The sequence below is a fragment of the Caretta caretta genome, chromosome 21, assembly GCF_965140235.1.
Source record: "Caretta caretta isolate rCarCar2 chromosome 21, rCarCar1.hap1, whole genome shotgun sequence".
Classification (NCBI taxonomy): Eukaryota; Metazoa; Chordata; order Testudines; family Cheloniidae; genus Caretta; species Caretta caretta.
Window position 1 is genome coordinate 2689734 of NC_134226.1, and position 19384 is coordinate 2709117.

The following is a 19384-nucleotide window of genomic DNA, read 5'->3' on the forward strand; positions in this document are numbered from 1 at the left end:
TGGACCCATCCTCCATGAACTTATCTAGTTTTTTTGAACCCTGTTATAGTCTTGGCCTTCACAACACTTCCTTTTGTTGGTTTTAAACCTGCTGCCTATTAATTTCATTTGGTGACCTCTAGTTCTTGTGTTATAAGGAGTCAACACCACTTCCTTATTTACTTTCTCCAGACCCAACATGATTTTATAGACCTCTATCATATTCCCCCCTCAGAACTCTTGTGTAAATACCATCTGCTCCTGGTGACTGTTTAGCGTCTCAATTTGTCTCATTACAAGAGGTTTAGAACCTAAATCTAGGACAGTTCCTCAGATTTGTCACCTAAAAAATGGCTCAGATTTGGGAATCTCCCTCACATCCTCAGCTATGAAGACTGATGCAAAGAATTAATTTAGTTTCACCACAATGGCCTTATCATCCAGTAGCCACACTGGTTTAGCAGGCTTGCTTCTGACGTACTTAAAATATTTTGTTATTACTTTGAGTCTTTGGCTAGCTGTTCTTCAAATTATTTTTGGCCTTCCTACTTATATATTTTTACACTTTGTTTGCCAGAGTTTATGCTCCTTTCTATTTTCCTTACTAGGATTTAACTTCCACTTTTTAAAAAGATTCCTTTTTGCCTCTCACTGCTTTTTACTTTGTTGTTTAGCTACAGTGGCACTTTTTTGGTTCTTTTACTAGGTTTTTTAATTTTGGGTATACATTTAAGTTGAGTCTCTATTATGGGGTCTTTAAAAAGTTTCCATGCAGCTTGCAGGGATTTCCTTGTTTGGGCTGTACCTTTTAATTTCTGTTTAACTAGCTTCCTCATTTGTGGAGTTCCCCTTTCTGAAATTAAATGCTACAGTTTGGGGCTACTGTGGTGTTTTCCCCACCCCAGGGATGTAAAAAAAAAATTATGGTCACTATTACCAGGTGGTCCAGCTGTATTCACCTCTTGGACCAGACCCAGTGCTCCACTTAGGACTAAATGAACAATTGCCTCTCCTCTTGTGGGTTCCAGGACTAGCTGCTCTAAGAAGCAGTGATTTAAGAGGTCACCTCAGGATGGGATGGAGAGCTTCTTGACATGTACCCAGTCAATATGGGGATAGTTGAAATCCCCATTATTGAGTTTTTATTTCAATAGCCTCTATTACCTCCCTGATCATTTCACAGTCACTATCACCATCCTGGCCAGGTGGTTGGTAATAGATCCCAATAAGGCTAGATTCTTATTACAGCATGGAATTACTATCCCTAGAGATTCTATGGTACAGTTTGGTTCATTTCAGATTTTTACTCCCCCACCAGCATGACCTAGTCTGTTGTTCAATGGGACACAGTAATACCAGGGTACAATATATATCTGATTATCCTCATTCCACCAAGTTTGTGATGATTACATTACAATCCTCATTTAATATGAGACACTCTAGTTCACCCATCTTATTTGGGCTTCTATTTGTATATAAGCACTTAAAGCTTATCACTTTTTAGCGATCTGCCATTACATGATCAAATTGAATGGGACTTTTTCATTTGACTGTTTCTCATCAGATCCTACCTGTATTTTATCATCTTCCATCCTCTCCTCCTTACCAGGACATAGACAATCTCCATTAATAGATCCTCTCTTAAGGGAATGTCTGTCCAAACCAAATGCTCCTCTGCACCTGTCAGCTTTCCCCCAGCCCTTAGTTTAAAAAACTTCTCTACAAACTTTTTAATGTTATACACCAGCAATCTGGTTCCATTTTGGTTTAGGTGGAGCCCATCCCTCCTGTACAGGCTCCTCCTTTCCCAAAAGGTTCCCCAGTTCCTAATAAATCTAAACCCCTCCTCCCTACACCATCCTCTCAGCCACACATTGAGACCCTGCAGCTCTGCCTGTAACTGGAAGCATTTCAGAGAATGCTGCCATGGAGGTCCTGGACTTCCATCTCTTACCTAGTAGCCTAGATTTGGCCTCCAGGACCTCTCTCCTATCCTTTCCGAGGACATTGTGGTACATGTAGGTAACAACCATGAGATCCTCCCCAGCACTACACACAAGTCTACCTAGTGGTCTCCAGAGAGCCACAACCTTCGCACCAGGCAGGCAAGTCACTATACAGTTCTCCCAGTCATTGCAAACCCAGCTATCCATGTTTCTAATGATCGCATCGCCCATGACTAATGCCAGTCTTCCCAATAACTGGATTTCCCGCTCCTGGAGAGGTATCCTCAGTTTGAGAGGATACCACATCATGTGGAAGGAGGGTCTCAACTATGGGATTGTTTCCCTCTGCTCCAGTTGGATGTTCTCCTTCTGGAGACTTTCATCCTCCTCAACAGCTCAGAGGTGATCAGACCAGGGGTGGGACTGTTCTACTATGTCCCAGAAAGTCTCCTCCATGTACCTCTATCTCCCTTGGCTCTTCCAGCTCAGCCACCCTGGTCTCCAAAGCCCATACACAGTCTGAGGGCCAGGGGCCACTTGAGCCAAATGCACACATACACCACCTGCCTGTAGGGCAGGTAATCATACATGCTGCACTGACTGCAATAAACTGAGTAACCCCACTCAGTTGCTGGGCTTCTACCTGCATTATCTTTTTACTCCTGTAGCTCATTCTTTTGTTGAGAGGTTTAAAGAATGGTAAGTGTATTCTAGACCCCCCCCTCACAAAACTCCTGCTAGTCCCTCCTGTTCACTTGCTCCTCTGGTCACTTAGGAGCAGGCTCTTTAAAGCCCTGGTTTTCCTGAGTAGCTATGCCCTACCCCCTAGCTAAGGGTTGATGGGGTCAAAGCATCATGAAGAAGCTCTCAGCCTTGCCTAGCAGGCCACTAGGCTCACCACATGGTCCCCCAAACAAAGAGACCACACAGTATATTTCAGTCAAGAAGCACACCCACAAGACAACAGACTTACCCCAAGGGTTGTGTAATCATGCCTCCTTCATCTGCCAAAACTGCCACTGTGAGCTACTCCTGTTCCCTAGCTGCTGTGGTTGTTTAGGAACAGGCTTTTTAAAGCCCTGGTCTTCCTGAGTAGTCCCACCCCCTGGTTAAGGTTAATGGGTGCTAAAGGGCTTAGGGATCAAAGCCTCGTTAAGAAGCCTCAGCCTTGCCTAGCAGGCCGCTGTTTAATACCTATTTCACTTCAGTTTTCACTGAAAGGTTAATTGTGAGCAAATGCTCAACACAATTAATGTTAACAACAGGAGAGGAGGGATGCAAGCCAGAATAAGGAAAGAACTCGTTAAAGAATATTTAGCTATGCTAGGTGCATGCAAGACTGAGGGGGACCTGATAGCAGTTTTCAAGTGTTTAAAGGCTGTTATAAAGGGGATGGGGATCAATTGTTCTCCATGGCCACTGAAGGTAAGACAAGAAGTTATCAACTTAAACTGCAGCAAGGGAGTTTTAGGTCAGATATTAGGAAAAACTTTCTAACTATACAGTGGTTAAGCTCTGGAACAGGCTTCCAAAGGAGATTGTGGATTCTCCATCACTGGTGTCTTTTAGGTCTACCACAGCGTGTGGAAAAGACTGATAAATATGACTACACATCCAAATAATATACATGTGTGCATATACTTGCACATAAAGAATATATATACAACATTATGTATAATGAGAGGTTTCAGAGTAGCAGCCGTGTTAGTCTGTATTTGCAAAAAGAAAAGGAGTACTTGTGGCACCTTAGAGACTAACCAATTTATTTGAGCATAAGCTTTCGTGAGCTACAGCTCACTTCATTGGGTGCATTCAGTGAAGTGAGCTGTAGCTCACGAAAGCTTATGCTCAAATAAATTTGTTGGTATTTTCCACTGAATGCATCCGATGAAGTGAGCTGTAGCTCACGAAAGCTCATGCTCAAATAAATTGGTTAGTCTCTAAGGTGCCACAAGTACTCCTTTTCTTTTAACTTTATGTATGAATCTCACACACACATAACTCTGTGGGTATTAAAAAGATTAGATTTGATTAAAGAATCACTGTCTGCAACCAACAGCCAATTGCCTGAAAGATCTCACCCAAGAGACTGAATTAATGTAATCCTAAATGTCTAATTAAACCTATTAGTGTATTTCTTGCCTTCCTGATAAGATCAAAGCATTCCAAGAGCCAATCATTACCTTATTTTCAAGGCAATTACATAATTTATTGAATCAATTAATTCTGCCTCCAGCTGTATGCATTTACCTCTGTCCGTCACAGGCTAATCTGTACCATCAAAGGTAGCAATGACTATGGGCTATCAGTAGACAAGGGCTTTAAACTCCCTTTGCCAATTTCTTTCCCCCTCAATTGTTAATCCAGTTCTCAAGGTACAATCTTGTGCAATAGGATTCAGTTCTGATGCTCAGATCCTGGCAGGCAGCGAGAGGTGTGCTTGCTCTGAAACCTGGGCCCAGGAGTGGGAGCATGGAGTTCCCTGATACTGGTTGCCCCCAAATCCTGTAAGTCCTGCATGACTGGGGCAGATGTGCAGCCTGTTAGCCTAGTGTCCCCACTTCCCAATAGCTCCTATGTACCTGGTCACACTCAGGCAGGTGACCTGCACCTTGTGTTGTCAGTGGCCCAGTGCACAGTGAGTGTAAAATAATACCAGGCCGGAAAGGAAGGGCTCAATTCTCACTTATATGAAGGTCACTTTATATTGAGATGGCAGCATGAAGCTGTCTGAGAGTTGGAGTCAGTTAGTTACACCTGCTTTATTGCCCCTGGGCATTGCCAGTGATGGAAGTGGCATAAAGGTTTATGTAAGACATGCCTCCCCCCACTCCCCAGTGCAGGTGGTGCTAAAGGGGCTGGCAGTTAGGACTCAGGCCCACAGAGTATTTGTGCCCCTCGCAGGGATTGTTTGCTCTGGAGTGGTGAGGTCTTTGCACAGGGCACTTTCTAGCCAGAATACAGATGCATGTTGCTGCTACTCTACATGTGCATGTTCAGTGGGAGCGCGGCCATGCACGGTGATGCTCTCAGTCATCTTTCTTCACAATGAAGCCTCCCATTGGCTTTGGGGTATTGACCTTGGTTTTCATACTGTCTGATTTATAGTGTTTAATTGCTCAGACCCCCAAATGGCCCAGCATGGGAGAGAGACAAGTGCACATATTCCTCTCTGCTTGCCGCTGTATCTTGCAGACCTCAGCAATGAGCCCTTACAGTGCCTTGGGGAGCAGTCACCTGTGGGTGGCCCTGACTTCCTGTATCTGCGTAACAACCATGGTGGATTCCACCCTGTGTCCCTCCCACCACTTGCACCTCACTGTGGGCTCAGTGAAGCAAGAAAACCAAACAGCTGCCAGCCAGATGAGCTCCAGGCACTGTATGCCCCATGCCGGCTGCTATTTAGAGGCACTTGACAGGGGGAAGAGAGCCATCAGAGAGGAAGCTCCCTGCACAATTAAGAAACCACATTGTCTTTCCTTCCCTGTGCTCTTCTCCAGGTTTCCTTCATCCTCTGGCTGAAGGGGAAGCGCATCTAGGCATATGCTAGGCCCCGCTCTGGAGATGCACAGCAAGGTCAATGCTACGGCTGGATCCTAGGGGACTGACTGATAGGCTCAGTCCCAAATGCACTGACATTAACGGTGTCAGTACATCCAGCTATCGGAAATGATGGAACAGAGAAGTCCTGCCTGAGGCTTGTGTTCTGCGTCAGGGAATTCCATTTCCTAGCTGCAAGTCCACCAGCATCTGTGCTGCCTGGACAAGGCTCGCCTCACCTGAGCGTGTGTGTGTATGTACAGAGACTCAAAACTCACAAGTGAATTGGAATAGTGATAATCAGAGTGCTTTACACTTGCCTAAAGCACCATCCTTCCAAGGATCTCGGAGTGCTTTGCAAAAAGGGGACTCAGCCCCACTCTACCGGGGTGTGTGTGTGGAACTGAGGCACATTCAGGGTGACTTCAGCAAAGTCACATTGAGTCAGGGGTAGAGTCAAAAAGCAGAGCTCTCCTGGTGGCCAATGCTGGGCTCTAACCACTAGGCAAAGCAGCCTTCTTTCTTCCTAACCCCAGGCAGTTAGTGGTTGGTTTCTGACCTGAAGCAAGAGGACTGATCTTGCTTGTACCTTTCCATGCTTAGTGTAACTCCAGGTATTCTTATTCAGGTAAATAGCCAGCCCTTTTTGGAATCACATTACGCTTTTGCCCTTGATGTTATCTTGTAACAGGAAGTTCCATAAGTTAATTATACATGGCAAAAAAAGGTGTTTGCTTGTATCCTTTTTAAGTTTGGCACACTTTAAATGATGGGTTGCCCCCCTTGTTGACAAAAGGTAACTAAGAGCTCCCAGTTCCATCCACCATCCTCGCTAGGGCACAGTCCAGCACCATTGTGTCCGGGTAGCTTTGAAAATCATGATGTGTACACCTAGAGAAAGAGTTAACTCATCTGGTGTCATCCCTTCTTTAGGGCTTTATTGTGGGAAGGCCAAATCCAGGTCTGGCTTCCTTCTATAATACTTTTTGTTGTTGATATATCGCTGTCATGTCATCTCTTACTCAGCTCATCTACAGTCCTAACTGCCTTACTCTCCTCGTAGGGAAGGCTGTCTCGGACCCTGCTCGTTGTCCTTACCCTTCTCTGGACGCTGACGGTCTCTGCTATAGCTGAGAAGAGGAGATGCACCCCAGAGGTAGCTGCTCTGCAAGCCTGGCAGAACTACATGAGCTTGGTATCTCCTTAAATTGCAAAGTGCTTTGGGGCACCTTAGGAAATGAAAGATGGCTCTATTAGCCATCCCTTGGGTATCGTCTTGTTTAACAGCCTGCTATTATTGGGATCATAGGAGTTGCCAGGATGGATCAGACCTTGGGTCCCTCTAGTCAGTATCCCATCTCCAGCACTGGCCAGCACCAGCTGCTTCAGAGGGAGCTGCAAAGGACCCCGCAGTTATGACATAGCTCCCCCCACCCGCCCCGCAGAAAACTTCCCTCCTAACCCCTTCAAGTTTCATAGTAATAATGAACTGTGATGGGATATTAGATGGGGTGGGATCTGAGTTACCCTTCTGTAGTATCTGGCTGGTGAAACTTGCCCGTATGCTCAGGGTTTAGCTGATCGCCATATTTGGGGTTGGGAAGGAATTTTCCTCCAGGGCAGATTGGAAGAGGTCCTGGGGGTTTTTCACCTTCCTTTGTAGGATGGGGCACGGTCACTTGCTGGAGGATTCTCTGCTCCTTGAAGTCTTTAAACCACAATTTGAGGATTACAATAGCTCAGACATAGGTGAGAGGTTTTTCGCAGGAGTGGGTGGGTGAAATTCTGTGGCCTGTGCTGTGCAGGAGGTCAGACTAGATGATCATAATGGTCCCTTCTGACCTAAATATCTATGAATCTATGAACAGTAGCATTGGGGTAGCATGCAGAGACCTGGATAGGGGGGCCATGGCGCTAGGTGCTCTGCATCCACATGTGAAGATACACTCTGTGTCCCAAAGAGCTTGCTGGCTAGTTGGTTCTCTGTGCGGGTGTGTGAACAGAGGGTGTACAGGATGGGGGGAGAGAGCCTTTAATGGAAAGTGAGGAGGAGATCCGTCTGATGGCTCTGTGTGTGCCTGTGTGTTTGTTTTCCTCTCTCATAAACACATCTCCAGCAGCTCATGGCCCTTTCAAGAGCAGAGCTGTGAATTTTCATCTCTCAGCTAATCAACTCGCCTGCTAGTCCAAACTTGTCAGGCGTTTTATCCCTTCATTGGCAGCCCTCCCTGCAGCCCCCAAGTGCCAGCAGACGTTCCTATCCCTCCCCGACGCACATCCAGCTGCTAGACAAACAAACGCCCGCGGGCCGGTGATCCGTGCCTGTCACACACAGCTGCGCCCGGGCCCCCGCAGCCCGCCCGTCTCAGCGGCACCCTGCCCCGCGGCCTCTCGGCCGACAGCCTCGCCGAGCCCCTTTCCCCCGGCGGGCGGGCGGGCGGGGCGGCGCCAGGCGCCGCGGGGAGCGGGGCGCTGCGGGGCGGGGGGCTGAGCCGGCGCTGCGGGAGCCCGTGTGGCAAAAGGCGACTCGGCCGGCGGAGCCTTGCGAGGCTCCCGCGGACGAAGGGCGGCTGGGGGCTGGCTCGGCGGCAGGGCGGCGCGTCTGGCCCCCGGGCTGGGTTTGCTGCGCCGGGGGCGGTGAGCGCCGTCAGGGCTCCGAGGGGCGACCCGGGCCGCGGGGCTCAGCTGGGGCCGGATGGCCGGGGGGGCTCCGCGGGCGGGCTGGCAGCCAGCTGGCTTGCAAGGGGCCCGGGTGCGGCCCGCAGCGACCTGCGGCGGCCCCAGGCGACATCCGGAATGCCGGCCGGGGCAGGGAGGCCGGGGCCGGGGCCGGGGCAGGGAGGCCGGGGCCGGGGCAGGGAGGCCGGGGCCGGGGCCGGGGCAGGGAGGCCGGGGCCGGGGCAGGGAGGCCTCCCTGGCTCCGGCCGCCGCTTGAGGCGGTTCCGCTGCAAAAAGAACTGGAGGCCTTGTTGAGCGTGAGCTTTCCTGAGCGGCAGCCCACTTCATCCGATGCCCGTGAGCCCCTGTTAAGCGGGCCAAGGCATGGGTCGAGCAGCCGCCCGTGGCTCGGTGGTTAGGTTAGACGCCCCTGGGGTAGTGGAGACCCGGGTTCGCGGCCCGTGTCTGCTTTTTCCTGTTGGCGCCGTTCCCCTTTACTTAAGTATGAGTTGGGGCAGGTGATGGGCTAGGATCACTCTCTAGTCCAGCGGTTGGGTGCTTGCTTAGGCAGTGGGAGATCCTTGGATTTCCTGGTTCGAATCCTCCCTCTGCCCCTTTAGAAGGGGTTTGAATGGGGAAATCCCATCTCCCAGGTGACCGGGGAGGTGGCAGACTCCTGTTTAGGTCCCCTCCCCTTCGGGGGAGCCCTTGTCTTCCTGAGAAAAGGAGGGGATCTCAGACACGGGCCTCTCACCTCTGGAGGGGGGCGGGCGGGTGGGTGGGTGGGTGGGAGGGGTGGGGGGCGGGGCGGGCAGGGGGGTGGGGGGGCGGTCCCTGGGAGGTGGGAGAGCCCTGTTCCAACCCCCTCGCAGAGGGGGGATTGGAACTGGGCTCTCCCACCGCCTGGGCGGGTAGCCGGCTGCGGGGGGCAAAAGAGTGATTCGCTTTTTAATAGTCCATTAAAAGGAAAACTGAGGTAACAAGACACCTGCTCAAATATCTTATTGCTAAGGAAGAGGTGGGAATTGAACCCAAGCCTCCACCATCCCAGGCCACTAGCCTAACCACTAGACCAGGGAAGGCATCTTGCTTGAGTCACTCGCTTTTGCCCTATTAATCTTTAATTACGAGTGGAACCACTTCAAAAAGTGAAGCCTGAGGGATCTCCCTCCTCTTATGCCAGAGGGTAGACCTGAACCAGGGTCTTCATTGTTCCAGGCCAGTACCCAAACCACCAGGCTAGAGAAGGCTTCTTGCAAGGGCTCTTCTCCTGTTAATATGTAATTAAAGTGGATGTGCTTCCCAAGGTAAGACTGAAGGATACCTCAGAGTCCAGCACTTAGGCGGGAGATCGCTATTCAAATCCCTTCTCATTAAGCCAAAGGGGGAGTGAGCCAGACTCTCTCAGAGCCTAGCTCTGTGCAACAGAAAAGTGATTTCTTCCCATTCCAAGAACAAGCGTGAAATATCAGCTGTGGTGTATCAGTAACCTAACTCCAGGCTGTCATTTATAAGCTACTCCCACTACATACAGTACGAGCAATTCTGAGGGCAAAGAGCAGAAACTCTCAGCCATGGTCACACCCCAAAGATGACCCAACTGTGGCTTTATCAATTAGAACCATTCCTTTGAATTCATGGCATGGACACACCTGACCTAACCCAGGAGTTAATGAAAAACCAAGCAGTAGCTGGATCAAGTAGGCCTTGCACAATAGTATGCCTAGCAAGACCTGCAGGGAGGTAAATGCAGGCCAACTCGCCTGCGGCTTTTTCAGTCAGCAGCCTCTGTCTTACTGGTGTCTTTATTGTACAGTGGGTAAAAAAACAAGTGTCGCTGGGTAATATGCACTGCGAGTTGTTTGCGAAGAATAACCAAATAAGTGAGAAACTTCCGCCAACACTGGCCTCCTTCAGGCAGCATCTGAAATGTGCAAATTATCAGTCTGGTCTTGGTATCTTCATGTGTCCCCTGTTAGCAATGGATGGGTGTTAGCACAGAACATGATGGTGCTGCCCCCTGATCCCGAAGCAATCCTAAGCTTGGTGCAGCATCAGGCTGAGGGAACCTGTGCAACAAGATGTCACAGAGAAGATTTGGGGTGCCCCGATGGACCCCACAGCACTGAGCATAGCGGCAGAATATTGAGCAAATCAGACAGATTCTGATGTTTTAACCATCTGCAAACTACCAGGACTATTTTGGGGAGTTATTTTGCTCCAAGGGGTGTATTAGACTGTCAGTAGCACCTAGTTCGATGCAGCAATTACATGAGAGTACAGGGTTATGCTTTATTCTCCACAGAAGACATTCCACAGCCCTTCCAGTAAGAGTCATTACTGTTATAAGTAGTTGACATGTATTGTCATTGTATTCACTGATAGGAAGAAGATAATTACAGTTGTATCATGTGTGCTTAGACTTAGGTCTCTGGCCGAGCAGATAACATCCAAACTATCTATCTGCATAACTTAATAAAAAATAGACCAACTTCTCACATCAGTCCATTCTACAGCTAACGACCAGTATTTTGCTGTATTATAGGGTATCGAACAAGCTTATACTGTCACGTGCCTATAGACTTTTGCTTTAGCCAAAGGCAAAACAAGTACAGGAAAACACATTAAAATACATCACAGAGTGCTATATACTTCCCAGACTGCCCAAAGCCGTACAACTACACAGTTGCCTTTCAAGTGTATTTAGAAGCTTTCTGCTGAATTTGGTCAAAATTAAACTGTGTTTCTATGAGTCCTGGCCCTTTCTGTGATTTTATTTATTTTTGACTGGATGCCTGATAACATTTAAACATGACATAGAGAAACTGCAACACTTCCTGCATCTTCATCCACCCTGGGGATGACACCAGGTAGGTGTCTACTCCAACCTGTGGGGGCAATGAATTTTTTCTAGCTGATGGGTATACGTGGGCCTGGTCCAGTAAAAGGGACCACCACTCTGATCATCTAGACAGACCTTCTGCATGACACAACCCCAGAGAATTTCCCCTTGTGATGCCTGCAGCAAGTTTGCAACTTCTGGTTGAGCAAGAGTGTATCTTTCAGAAAGGCAATTGTGAGCTGTCAATCAAATGGAACGTGCACCCACCTGACCAACCAAGCCAAAGCAGGTGTAATTCCAACCAAACCTCCAGATCAGTGTGGGAGCTTTGTGGTCCCCAAGCCTTTAGCTGTCTGAGAAACTTCTTATTGGGAGCTGTAAGGGTAGGAGGGCAGAGAAGCGACTAGGCACCCATACACAGGACTGCAGGGGACACAGGCAAGGTGAGATGTCAGTAAATACTGATCTTCTCTGTTCCCAACACTGGGCATGTCTGGCAGTCTCCAGCAGGATGTGGTGCAGTCTAAAGGCTAGTTCATTCCCACATGCAGCTCTGCACAGTGCTTCTCAAGCTCTTTATTAGTAGCACATGGGGCTGCATAATTAACATGTAAACATAACTTTGGACTCCACATGAAACAAATTCCCTTTTGTTTTCAGAGCAAGATGAAAAATATCAGACTCAGCTCTTCAGCTGGATTCCTTCTGCTCAGTCCCAGAGTGAGCCGCGCGGCCTGTGGGAACATTGCAAAGCAAGACATGAGACTCTGCAGAAGAAAAGCTGCCCCAGTGGCAGGGAGAGTTGTTCTTTGAGAACTAGCAATACTACTAACATGCTGGAGCTCGGGGGGCAATTTTGAAGCCAAGTCAGACAGGTTTGATTCAAATCCCTGCTTTGTCCTCAGACGCACTGCTCAACAGGTGGGTCTGGAGTGGCTTTCAATCACGATTCATGGCCACACATACACCCCCCACTCCACCCCCTGGATTGATCAGCCTATTGCAGTTTATCTCAAACCAACTCCTCGCTCAGGAGCTGCCCCTGGCTGCCATGAATCGGGCCCTCACCTGCGCATTCACTGTCAAGAAAAGAACATGCCCAGCACTGCTCCCAGGGACGAAGGCAGCAAAGGGACGGGGGTGGAGTCCCAAGTGGAATCCTTGCACCCTGTTCGGCCAGAGGGGTGGCCTGTGGCTATTGCCAAGGCCCCTGTCACCTAAGAGGCAGATGTTTGGTGCAACAGGGGGCCCTGAATCATGATGGATAGGCAAGAATGGCATCCACAAGAAACCCGGTACAACCTTTTCCATTCTGCTTGCAAGAAATTCCCCCCCCGCCCCATCAGCACTGATTTGCTCACACCCTCCCCCACTGATTCAGCCATAGCAGGAGGTTACTGTTTTCTGGCATTGACGACTGATGATGAGGCAAGTGGGTGAAGTGACAAAAGGCCCAGGAGCAGAGCATGGAACCTAGCGAAGGCCCCTGAGAGAGGGGAGGGCTTTTCGCAAAACTTGGCCTTGTGGCATGTTGTTTGTGCTAAACATCACAGCATGGAAACTTTTTACACCACCGCTCGGTGTTTGCAGACTTCAAGGGCCAAGTGTGTTTATGGTGGGGGCAACCCAGGCCTGACTCACTGGGGGGTTGTAAAAACAAGCCTGGTACACAGGCACCAAAACCTTTTCAGTGAGAGCAGGACACTACAGAGTAGGGGAAAAAAGCTCCTCCCTCTCGGCCACAGTCTCTGGCTGAACCGAGGAGCTGTTAAGACAAATGGGCTGACAGCTTCCCTGCTTGTTCATCTTGAGGAGCTGCAGTTTTTCCTAAACATACATCTTAGCAAGACTGCGTGCCCAGCGCACGACCCACGCCAATGCCCAGGGATGAATGGAGGGGGAGCTGTTCTGTTGTCCTTCACGCTCATTCAAGTTCTACATGAATTTCAAATACAAAGTAGTTGCAACAGCCCCTTTGTGGATGCTGTCTGTGAACGGAGCCATTGCCTGATTTGATCAGACCCGGGGGCCATCGAGCCCAGCGTCCTGTCTGCCCCATGGGCAGCACCAGCTGCTTCCGAGGGAGATGCAAGAACCCTGCAAGAGGCACATATGGGATAATATGAGAACACGCACCGTAGAAGGGATCGAAAGCAATGTCCAATCCATGTTTAGCTCCAACTAAGCTCCTGGGCTCAGTCATGTCTGCGACAGGGATCTGCCTTTTGGGAGGGAGGCTCCCAGGTCAAATGGGTCATTTTGAAGGGACGGTGTCCCAGGAAATGACCTTGTCCAAATGACCTCAAATCTACACCCCAAACTCCACGCAGGGCCCTAGCTGGCATGCCAAATTTTCCAAACAAGCTGACATTGTATGTGGATTTTGGAGCGGTTTGTAAAGGAAACGAAAACCCTTTTTTACAGCCATGATGATGGAGTCACGATGGCCCTCCCATAATGGGTTAGAATAGGTCATCTTTATGGCAAGCTACTTGTAGGGAGCTCCACCTCTTTCAGCCCCAAGCTGTACAGAACTAGGGTGGCTCAGCTCACAGGCGGTCGATCTCAGAATGCCCTTTGGTGCCAGCCTGGGTAGCATTTGCCTCCCAGGAACTCCAATAATTGGACTGAGTTGTGGGCTGGAAATACGAGTTTCTCCTGACTTCTGCTGCCTCCTGTCTTGTGGGTAAGGAAACAGCAAGGAGAGTCCCTTCTCCTTCCCCCGAGCCCAGCCTGTGCATCACCCTCCTGCTAGCAAGGACTGAGTTATATTGAGCAATTCACCCTGCCTTAGCTGTTCACTGATCCTGGTACTGTCACCTCCCCAACTGGGACCGAGGTGCATGAAACCCGAGCTGGCTAGAGCAGGTCACTGTTGGACCTGAACGAATCCACTTCCTATTCATTGCAACAGCAAGTAAATCAGTCCCTAATTCTCCTGCCTCCTTTTCCAGCCCGCTGGGAGTGAAGTTACTGACCCCCAGCCTCATTTGGAAATATTACGGTTAGATTTTGCCTGGGCCCGTGTAATTAGTTTTGTCAATTGAGTTATCAGACAAAAGGCCCTGGCGTTTGGTAACAGGGCTGTGCTGGGGAGGACGTGGTTCTGCTGATCTGGTTACAGTTTCTCTTAGAACGGTAATGATTATTTTGCTGACAATAGAGCCAACTACAGCAGCTGATTGGAGAATTCCCTTCCTCATGGAGGAAAGCGGCCAGGCGTAAAGAACGGAGAGTGACTAATAGAACACCCACTCGCCCCGCTATGTTATAGTGTGACAGGTGTGCAGAGCACTGCCTAGAGAAAGAGGAGCATGAAGTCCCAGCCCTAGAGGGGTTTCCCAAGCGTGGTACCTAGAGGAAGATGGCACCACAACACCTTGGAATCTACTCACAGAAGAAAGTATCATGGGGAAATCACACCGACTCTAAACACCCTGGTCCTTACTCAAGAGACTTGCACTTCAGCACAACCTGATCAGCGGTCTGTGAACTAGAGTGGAGATCAAAGGACAGGCCTGAACCCAGGTGCCCCTGGACTTTGGAGTTCAGATTGGGAATTATACTGTGCAGTTGGAGCCATCTGTTCAGGAGCCTCCTCCAGCAATTCGGCAATGCTGGCTCCAGTCATGATTGAAAAGGGAAAAGAAAGGGTCTAAATGTTTTACCCCCTTCTGAATAGTTCAGAGCAAGCCAAGTTCACTTGTACAGACGTTAGGAAGAAGGATGGGGATTAGTCAGAGTGGAGGGGACGTCTCTCTTTCCAAACCAAGAAGAGCCTAACACAGAGAGATTTGGAGACAGGATAAAGAGAACCAGGCTGGGGTGGGACAAGGATCTCTCCTGGTCCCAGACCAGGAAGTCAATTAGCTGGTGGGAAGGGCAGTAAGTGTGAAGTCATTCGTACTGGCAATCAGTGCTGAAACTGTTCCTCCAAATCCACAGAGAGTGCTGAGCCAGGAGAGGAGAAGAGAGAGGGATGCGCATGCGTGTGTGTGTGTGTGTAGGTACATACGTATGTACGTACACAGGCCAGGAGAAACCAGCACATTTCTCTCTAGAAAGGGTGCTGGGTACCAGACCCCTCAATTCTAGCCTGAGATCTGGACTCAGACCCAAAATGCCAACGCCAGAAGGAAGCCCCTGGCAAGATATTTGCAGTGAAATATCTGCTGCGTCATTTGAGTATTGCACTTTTTATACAGTAATAAATCCATCTCTGCCAGAGCTCAGGATTTCACCTCGCTCCCATTGATCCATCGCACAGCATCTAACACTTGCAGATAAATCATGGTCTGTAGTTGTTTAGCTTCCCCATAAACACAACCGCAATAATCACTGCCACATGGATTTGGGACCCGACACTCCTGTGAAACAAGAACAAGCAGATGTGTGTGGCTGTGCAAGTCTGCCCTCTGCTGGCCTGAATATTTTGCACACAAGCCCACATTCATACGGATATAATATTCTGACTAATGTATTATTAGTGCCCTCTGTGGGGTGAGCTAAGGCAGCAGCTCTCCACCTTTCCAGGCTGCTGTACCCCTTTCAGGAGTCGGATTTGTCTTGCGTACCCCAAGTTTCACCTCACTTAAAAACGACTTGCTTACAAAACTAGACATAAAAATACAAACACTCACAACACACTATTACAGACAAATTGCTGACTTTCTCATTTGGACCATGTAATTATAAAATAAATCAAGTGGAATATAAGTATTGTACTTACATTTCAGTGGACAGTATCCAGAGCAGGATAAACAAGTCATTGTCTGTATGAAATTGTAGTTTGTACTGACTTCGCTAGTGCTTTTTTGTCGCCTGTTGTAAAACTAGATAAATATCTAGATGAGTTGATGTACCCCCAGAAAGACCTCTGCGTACCCCTGCTTTAGAACCATGGAGCTAAAGAAACAGTTGTGTCTGTTGCCTTGTGGGAGGTGAAAGCAGGGACCTCAATGTTTGCTTCTCCATGGTGTTTGTCAATATGTATTTGGAGACTGGCACGCACAAAGCGAATGAACGCAGTTCTGCTTTCGTTATCAGTAACACTGATCCAGAGCTAGTGGTTTGCAGGGCACTTTGCAGAGTGGACAGGGACCCTCTCTGAAGGTGCATACACAAGCACAGTGTAATACAGCAGGGCCAGAGGGCAGCAGGAGAGTGATCCTATTGGGTACTGGGAAGTGGGCCTTATTGGAAAGCCTGAGAGGTGGGTGGGTGCAAGCCCCAGGATAATCAGATCCTTAATCCCTGTGGACTGAGGAGAGGTTACTGACTACAGGTTAATTAGAGCACCTGGAGCCAATTAAGGCCCTGCCAGAGACCTGATAAAAACCCCCTGCTTCAGTCAGCCCAGAGAAGGGAAGGAGAGCTGACTGTAGTTTGGAGGAGCAGTGTTATTGACTGGAGGAGTGGAGTACTAGGGGAAGGAAACCCTGCTCAAGGGGAAAGAGGGTAAGAAGACTGTAAAGCTGAAGGGACTGGGACTGGAATAGGGGGTGGACCCAGGTCCCTTTTCTCCCCTACTAGGGCACTTGCAGAGCTGTCAATGCCCAAGAATAGGGGCAATGGGCAGTGCCCTGACCCACCACAGCAAGCAAAAGTGTGGGACTCCTCCAATAGCATCAGCCATTTGCCACAACAGATCAGGAATGGAGGTTAGGAAGCAGTAAAGAGCTATTGCGCTATAAAGCCTGAATGCAAACTTTAACAAGCAGCACTGGGTTACTGGGATTTTTCTCCCCAGAGCTGTGGCTGCTTTGTGCTCTGTTGCTTGGCTTCCATTTCAGTGTATCCCCTCTCCTAAAATGAGTCTGCAGGGCACAAAGCAGCCAATGTGGCTTCCAGGGTAGGCCAACAAGGAGAATAAAGTCCAGTATGTCTCCTATAGGAAGGTTAAGGGCAGCAGAACCAGGGTGTCCAACCAGGGTTTGGTGTTAGAACAGGGGTTCTCAAACTGGGGGTTGGGAGTCCTCAGGGGGTCATGAGGTTATTACGGGGGGGGGGGTTTGCGAGCTGTCAGCCTCCACCCCAAACCCTGCTTTGCCTCCAGCATTTATAATGGTGTTCAATATAAAGTGTTTTTAACTTAGAATGGGGGTTGTGCTCAGAGGCTTGCTGTGTGAAAGGGGTCACCAGTACAAAAGTTTGAGAACCACTGTGTTAGAATATGGCCTGATCCCCTGAAGTAGGGGAAGTTGTATATCAAACAAGACTGAGCAAATAACTGGGAAACAGCACTTGGGGCCCAATCCTGCACTTGTTGAGGGAGCAGGGGACCAGCCTGGCTCCAAACTATTACATTGGAGAGGAAGCCATTTGATCCAGGGTAGTTAATCCTCTGCAGTAGCATTTCATGTCCTAGTCCAACCAGATCACACTGGAGATGCACGGGCTGGGCTGGGCTGGCGTATGTACCAGGCAGGCTGGGACCAGTCCATTCTGTGCACCAGTTGGTTCCAAACACCATGGTGGCAGCTGAACCCAGCCTAGAACCAAGGCTCAGTGTAACAAAATCCTCTTTTAAAGTTTGGTCTCTTTGTCCCCGAAAGAGCACGGTGCAGTTTGTGCTGCAGGACATCCTGACCAGGCACCGTTCCCAGAAAGGATGGACCATTAGCGTCAGGACTGTTATTCCTTATGGAAATGCTGTCCTCTAGTGGAGACTCTAGGGAACATGTCAGGACACAACAAAAATAAATGAACTGTGTTATGGGGGGGGGGCGGGGAACCATCACTCCATGAGCACATCAGCTCACAGAAGCTAAGCAGCATCTGCCCTGGTCAGCACTAGGATGGGAGATCTCGAAAGAGAAGAGGAGGAGGGGTGTGGCAGAGGGTCATTGACTGAACGTCCAATACAGATTTAAGTCCATGCTGTAGGACGACAGCCAGGAGCACTGGAGGCTGCTGACTCAGCTAGTTACAATGAGAACTTTTGCCAACAAGCTAGTAGGTTATTCAGTGATTACAAATAGTCTAAGTGGTGTTGACCACTGGAGTGACTGTTCTCCTCATCCAAGTTCCAACTTGGTGTTTCAGTTGAGTCTGGTATGTGGCACTTCCTGTCTCGAATGAACTGTGGGCTGCGTTCTGTGATGCCACCTAAGCTCCTGTGGGAAATGCTGTGAGATGCAGGGATGACGTGGTAGTAACCGTGTATACGCTGGGCAGGATTAGTTATGTCTACACCAAAATCTATAGACAAGTCCCAAGAAGGTGCTAGAGAACAGATTTGACTGGCACTCATTGGGAGTGGCCTGTTTGACTACCTTTGTGATAGGGTGACCACTACAGCCCTATGTGGGCTAACAAACCTTTGATCTCACCCCAGAATGACCTGTCTATGTGGGAAGGTTTGGAGAGTTTTTTGAAAAACTTTTCTTGACGTTTCCTTTCAAAGAGAGAGTCCATTGATGGAAGCAGTCCAGCTGTGCAGGCCTCCTAGAGGGAGGGAAAGACCCTGCATTACAGAAACCTCACTGTCCCTCTCATGGGGTCCTTCCTGAAACAGCGCCCACCTGGGAGCCAGGGACACTGGAGGGCAGCCTCTGTGCGGAGTGCCTGGGCGCTCCTGTAGGTCTCCACTTGGCCAGACTCCGAGCAGGAGGGAGCCCTCTTTCCATGGCCCTTCAATTCTGGCCTTCTGGAAAAGCTCTCTATTAGAGAGAGGTCACTTTCCCTAGGCAGCCTAACCAGCCCTCCTGTAGCCTCCTGTCAGACAAGAGGATCCTGTCTCCTCTTACTCCATGGGTTTCATTGCTATAGGGCTTTCCCAGAGTGATCTCATTGACTGTGCTGGTAAAGCAACCAATTACAAAGCCACTTGCAGGCCCAGTGGGTCCAAACCATCTCCTATTAAAGACAGTGGAAAGGCTCCATTGCCTTCAGTGAGGGTACAGGAGGCCCTCAGGCAAGCTGCCCTTGGCCCCGGCCGCTTTCCATGAGCGCTCCCTCCCTGTGCTCCTGGAGCACCCCCCTTGTACCATGCCAGTCAGCAGCTCTGCAACAGCACAACATTGTCACATACAAGTGATATGAGGCCAATTCTGCATGGGGCTAGCAAAGCCACTGCTGTGTGGGGAGGGTCCAGACAATGGTGGCTGGCCATGCAGAGATCCTCTCTGAGAACCTGGAGCTGCTCCTCTCCCCCACCCGCCCCAGTCGGTGGGAGCAGTCACTGAGCATAAGAGCACAGCCTGTGTGAGGAAATCCAGTGGTAATCACCAATAGCTGGAGGAGAAATCAGTCTCCCTTTAGCTTTTTGGATGGGAAGGGGGCATCTCCTCTTTCCAGATAGTCAGCACCCCCAGCCTCTTTGCCTCACTCGTCATCCCCCTGCCATGTGTCCTTTGTATTCCTCACTTCTCTCCAACTCCACTGACGGCCTGACACAAAACCTTGTAACCCCTGCATG

General features: G+C 49.4%; 1 long non-coding RNA gene across 2 annotated transcripts in view; it reads left to right on the forward strand.

The window, feature by feature from the left end:
• LOC142069741 (uncharacterized) overlaps positions 1-19384 on the forward strand; it is a 150376-nt gene that overhangs the window by 107527 nt on the left and 23465 nt on the right. For both annotated transcript variants that reach the window (XR_012665695.1, XR_012665694.1), the window contains exon 2: positions 6529-6621. This is a non-coding gene — a long non-coding RNA (uncharacterized LOC142069741). The remainder of the gene's footprint in view (positions 1-6528; positions 6622-19384) is intronic.